We start from the raw sequence: 6,370 nt of genomic DNA, 5'->3' as shown, positions 1-6,370 counted from the left end.
GTGTTAGCAGATGAGGGTCCTCAGAATCCATGCGACTCAACACCTATGATTTGTGACTGGATTTGTCCTGGAGACAGTTCACATGCATCTTTACCATGGTGGTGATTTTAGAGGAAGGGCTTCATTTATTAAAATACAAGCACTCTTTTCCCATAATGCCTGAACATATGCAATAACTTTCTACTAAGATGTATTTCTCTTTAGAATAGCAAAGAAGGAGCATTAGTTATTCGATTGAGGTAAGCCAACCAACCAAGATACCGATCCTGTTAAAAGCTTCTAATACCAAAAAGTTGGTGTTGGTTCCTTCTAAGAGGCACATGCATTAGTGTCTGTCTGCGGCTTTTCTTGGCAGACTGCTTGCCCTCATCAATAAAACCAAAACACTATCTTCACATTTCTGTTGGTGGCCTATGAAATCTATATTAGACCTAACGGCTCAAAGTTTTGATGAATGACCACTAGTTAAGCTCTACATGCCTTAGTTACTGTTGCTATGCCTGTCATGCTTCACATTCATGGCAATTTACAGTGATAACAGAAGCAGATTATCTCTTGAGATTCCTTGTCATTTTTGAAAGAACAGGTCCCTTATTTCAGACACAGACAGACCAAAATAGGCTTCTCATTTCTAGCCTGGAGTTGTTAATTGTTGCTGTTTGGAGTGACTGTATGAGGCAGATTTTATCAGCTTCTATGTAATTAAGCCAACTTAAGATGGGGTCTTAAATATGCACTTAGACATGATATCATGCTAAAAGACTTTGTCTAAAGCTGCTGACTGTTCCTGGCAAAACAGTCAGCATCCTCACCGGCCGAGGGTCCATGAAGAAGAATGAAGACCTAGTTACTGTTCTTGTTTGTGGTCTGAATCTAGTCCTAGTACTAATAATAAGGACAAAATGTAATGTTATGTTATTTCGTTCTAACATATCCCTGTTTAGCTTTAGGATGTGGACTGACTGATCCAGCCCTATCCCGGGTAATGAGTTTGGCTAGGGTTGCTTTAGTGCACTTTTGCTCTTGTGCTTTTAGTTTTGGAAAGGCAAAAAAAAAAAAGACACCCACTTCCAAACTCTTTATATACGGAGTACTGCAGGCCCATCCACACAGCTTAAACATGTGGAGAAATCCAAGGCATTAGAGGTCTGCTGTGCTTACAGTTGCCAAGCTGTGATTGGACAATTGCTGTTCAGAGGATAAGTTTAGGGAATAGTCATTTTAAACAGTATCTCTTGAATGTGTGAGATGATTGGGATTTTTCCCATAGATTAAACAGGTCTTGCTTTTGTAATGTGCATGATAAAACTGGATTCAGGGGTGACCTGTAGTTCAGACTTTGTCCACTCTGCTGAAAACACTGCACAGCTCAGATGTGTCCCTGGGGGATCAGGGTCTGCTTTTTAACCCCACATACTTAATTAACAAACTGAAAAAATACAGTGTAGAAACACAAAATTGCTGTGCCTGCTTGTAAACATCTGTGCCTGAGCTTTATGTGCTTCAGGGTTTGTGCCTGAGCATGTTAAATAGTTGACTTAACATCACCTGCAGTGACAAAATTACATAATATTTGAAAATAAGAGACTCATGGCGAAAAAATATTAAGTCCCTGTTTTCGTGCAAACTCCTCTCAGCAGTGTGCAAGAAGTGTTGAATTGCAACAAACAATGCCTGCACAAAATCTGCTCTTTATTATAAGAAAAAAAACATGTAAATACCTACATTTAAAAAGTACATTCACATAAGCAATCTGCATGATTTTTCCTGATAATCTGGTGGCGGCGCTCTGCTCTATGTGGACATGAACACATTACAAATTCATGATTGGTTGTGTGGTTAAATCTCTGGCATGAGTCATTGTGAAGCTACAACCTGGAAGGCTTCTTTCACCTCTCAGCCAATCACAAGTCAGCTGCCTTCTCCTGAGCCAAACAACTTAGCAGCTTAAAGATACACTCTCTGACTTATTTACTTTTTTTCCTTCTAGTTCTGTCTTGACATTTCATTTAAGGGGAATGGCAGATTTTCAAAGCATGAACAGTGAAGTAGAAGAAAATGTTGGAGTTAGGAGCCTTTATTTGGTGTTATATCAATATCACAGAGTCATTTTTTCTCTCTTATAATAGCTAGATCTTGTTTCATAACAGTTGTCAAGGTAAAGCCCAGGCAAGCTGTCAGTAGCATCACTTCAATTCATTTGAGCTGGCTGTTGGAAAAAAACTACTATAGAACTATGGAAAGCAGGATATCAACGTAGAGCAAGAGGGTTTTTCCAGTCTTGCACTGTCGCCTGCTCTTACAATTACTGACATTTCTAATTTTATAGCAATCACTCTGAATAGGTCAATGTGACATAATCTAGTCTACATCTATCCTGACATCCACAGAAGTGATGAAACTCCACTGTGCAGCATAATGGTTAAAAAAAGATGTCAAGGGACACTGGCACTTCGGGTAAATTTTTTCCATTAAACCTGATCAGTGAGGACTTAACACCAATGTGTTGTGTATGTGTTTTCAGAACTGCTATCTCTGGTATTAAGTGTCTCTCAGGCAGCTGCTAACACGTGGTGGGGTTTTCCCAAAATACACACAGCAGCTTCCCCCTAAGTCTGCCTCTGCGGGGCAACTGCTGTAGCCCAAAGAACCAAGTTATTCAGAGAGCACGAGTGGTCAGCTGTAAAGAGGATTCTGCTGCTTGCACTCAGTGCTAACGTGTGGAAGCCTGAAGGGCCCAAAGAGTCATTTTGACTCATTTATGTCATGTTTAATAAAGATTATGAGGAGGAGGCAGCTAATGAGTTAAACGTAGGGCTTTAGAAAACAAGATGTTAAATGGCGGGCCGTAGAAAAGAGGAGTAGCTTCTATGATCACAGTTCTAAATCAGAACAATTTGTTTGTGTGAATACAGAGAAATAAAATACAAAGGAATGCCCAAGATTCATGCATAAAAAAATAAAAAATAAACAAAATACACTCAGAGGGCTGCATTGGAGATGCTTGACGCTTGACGCTTGATGTTTGATGAGAGCAAGTCTGAGTTTATCATATTTGACCTCCCTGACGCCATCACTACCACTAAAAACCTCATTAGGCCATTTGTGGGAAAAATCTCTGGTAATCTTTGAATAAGTTGTCATTTTGATGAACAAATTAACTCAGTAGTGAGAGTGTTCAGTTAGTGCTTAGTTCCTCCACTTAAAACCTTTAACCTACAGTGAATGTTGAATATCTTTGTTTCCTGTTACCCTGGCTTAGCTTGGTTATCTAATTGGTCTTTTTCTCCCAGCTGCACCTAATTGTTTAAAAAATGCTGCTGCAAAAGTTTTTACTGGATCCAGAACGACAGTCTCTCTCCTGTGCTTGGTTCTCTTCACTGTGCATGAGAAATGTTATTTAAGATATTTAATATATTATTTTTTTAAGGCACTCAACGTGAACTCTTTATACGTTGTCAAGCTGCTGATGTTTGGTTGTTTTATTACATAAAAGTAAGCAAAACCTTACTGAGGCTGAACCTAATTTAACGCAACCTTATCTGCCAAATACTGAACTAAAATATAAATAAATAGGTGAGGTTGCAGGTTTGAATTTATAGACCATTTAATGAATAGAATAGAATAGAATAGATCAAATTACTGTGCAATGTAAAGGGTCACTCGTAATGATAAACACACAGAAAGTTAATAGTCCACTCTTCAGTTTCACTCAGCTTGAGTCTAACTCTTTTTCTGGCTTGTTGTTTTGGTTTTACAATCTGCAACATCACTGTTTTGGTTCAGTCTCATGGCTCTCATTGTGTTTTCAGCAGCAGGTTGCTGTTTTCAGGGGAAAAGCTCTGACAAACCCAACAGAAAGATGGTGTTAGTGTTGAGCTGTTGAGCATAGTGGAGCATTTAACAGCTAAACAACCACATATTTCCCTCAGGAGTTGGTGGAGACCAAAACCCGGACCAATAGTGGCGTTAATTCGCTAGGAGGCCAGAAGTATGGCTCCAGATGAATGCTAATGATGCTCCATGTTTGCTGTTGTGTAAATAAGCAAGTCCTTACCAACACATTAGTCATATCAGCTTTATAATATAGAAAATGTCCAATTAGTGTTGTGTTTACAGCTTGTTGCACTTCCCCTAAGTTGACAAATTAATGCAGAGTTCCATGTTATAAAAATAGGCCTGTACTTTAAATCATACCAAAATTTTTATCAATCATAAAATAGTTGACTGAGAATACTTTATTCTGGCATGCTTTACAGAGGCCTTTAATTGGTTATGAGCAATTCTTGGAGCGCTTAAAGACGTGTGACTAACATCACCATACCATACACAGCCCCAGGCGCAGAAAGGACATACAGAAGCGTGAAAAATTGCATGAAAAAGTAAACTATCTCTGTGGCCTTCTCATGCAGCCCGTGCTACAATCATCACACTCTCTCATCACACTCAACAACAGACATGTTTTTAGATCTGGGGATGACTTGTTTTCATTGGAGAAATGTTGACATAGTGAAGGTATGGTAGAGAACACAGTGATTGCAGGTTAAATCTTACAGCTGAATACCACAACACAGGTTGTCATGAATCATGAAGTCACGTTTTCACAACACAGGCAAGCTGGATGGCTAATTAGGGCAAATCCAGGACAAATGCTTGTGAACAAAATGCCTTGCGAAGACAATCGCTCACATGTACCAGCGCTTCACTGCCGAGCTACAAAGACGGTGACTCGTATGAGCCAGGAAGAAAGAGGTGAAGTTATTTATGTAAAATCTTTGGCACAGGGATTTTACACACCAGCCTCAAAGTAGAAAAAACACAGATTTGCCTTGCTTACAACACCAGTGCAGTTTCTTCTGTTTTGGTTGATTATCAGTGTGAGAACAGATACAAAGCACAAGGACAGCCCTCACAGGACTTTGTCAGTATTCGGGTAAAGCAAATGTTAAACAGTGGTAGATATGGTGCTCAATTATTCAGTTCTTGACAGATGGTGACTAAGAATGTGTGAAGAATGGCAACGATGCAACTGGATAAAAAGACGATGGTTGATTGGCAGCCAGCTATGCATGCAGTAATGAGACGAGTGTTATTCAGCGTTTAATAAACTGGATCTCGAAATAGTCACACACAAAGCGATGATCATTACAGAGAACGTTGTGTAACTGAAGTGTAAAATTATGTGCGGACTGTATGGATAAGATCAATATGGTTTCACTGTTTTAATTAAACTTCCACATCTTGCTGTCTCTATAAGGATTTTCTGGCTCTGACAGTTTGTCCACTTAGATGGATAAATGTGTCCCCAGTTGTGCTGTCACATTCACATTTGATGAGAGGTGTCACAGTGTTGCCAGAAAGACCACAAAAATAAATCTTTCATTAGCTGACACCTTTGTTCAGGGAACACAGTGACTGATGACTGACATGATATTATTTGGTCAGAATAATTTGTTAGGTGTAGGTTACAAAGGTATAAGTGTAGAACCCCTGGAGACACAACTTCGCAAAAAAAATTAACTTCATCTTTACTATTTATCAGTACAGTAAAATCTAGAAGAAGTCAGAAGAACCACATCTTAATTTAATTTACAGTATGTCCTTATTAAGTTAATGGTACCATCCATAGTCTGCTCATGAACAAAAGAGTAAACCAGCAACCTAAATTCCAAATGTAAAGAAAAGTAAATGACAAAACTTGTTGCTTTTAGTATGTTCTGTATCTGTGAAGGGTTTATTTACACCAATAGTTTTCAAAAAACAGGCCTGTATTTTCAGCTATGATCAGACTACAGTGTTTCATCTATGAGTCAAACTCTTCAATTATAAATGTGGATAAAACTGCGATTCACATAGTCAGTCAGAAAGTGACTGACAGGGTCTTCAAAGTGCCTTTGGATGCAGACATAAAATATGGAGGGTCCATTTGCTGAGACAAGTAATAAGCGTCACTTTGGCTGCCCAAACTTTATAAAAGGGCACCACCCTGTGGATGAGGGCAATAATGACAATTGTGCAGTTAAATAACTTCAGTATTTCTATATTTATGTCTGTTATGCTGTTTCAGATTTCATCGGAACATTCAGTGCTTGTTTTTCTGTGAATAAGTTATTTTATCTGCAGCAGCTGGGCCAAACAGCATCAATCCAAGATAAAGCACATTCTCATTACATCAACTGATTACACCCTAAACCTATTATTATTATTATTATTATTATTATTATTATTATTATTAATACTAATAATAATATCAATATAGTAGTATAAATATACTTGCATTTACATTATTTGAGGGCATTCACAGGAGGAATTTTTTGTTTAACAGCAACCTTATGATTTCTAGTGTTATCATTTGAAACAGTCATACCAG

General features: G+C 38.4%; 1 long non-coding RNA gene across 1 annotated transcript in view; it reads left to right on the top strand.

Moving 5' to 3' along the window:
* Window positions 1-6,370, top strand: part of LOC139628032 (uncharacterized) — a 48,715-nt gene that overhangs the window by 41,785 nt on the left and 560 nt on the right. Inside the window, exon 3 of the long non-coding RNA XR_011692660.1 lies at window positions 11-6,370. This exon is cut by the window's right edge and continues 560 nt beyond it. This is a non-coding gene — a long non-coding RNA (uncharacterized lncRNA). The remainder of the gene's footprint in view (window positions 1-10) is intronic.

Source organism: Trachinotus anak, unplaced genomic scaffold, assembly GCF_046630095.1.
Source record: "Trachinotus anak isolate AG129_WGS33_773 ecotype Australia unplaced genomic scaffold, CSIRO_AGI_Tana_v1 ptg000011l, whole genome shotgun sequence".
Lineage (NCBI taxonomy): Eukaryota > Metazoa > Chordata > Actinopteri > Carangiformes > Carangidae > Trachinotus > Trachinotus anak.
This window is presented reverse-complemented; position numbering and strand designations above follow the sequence as displayed.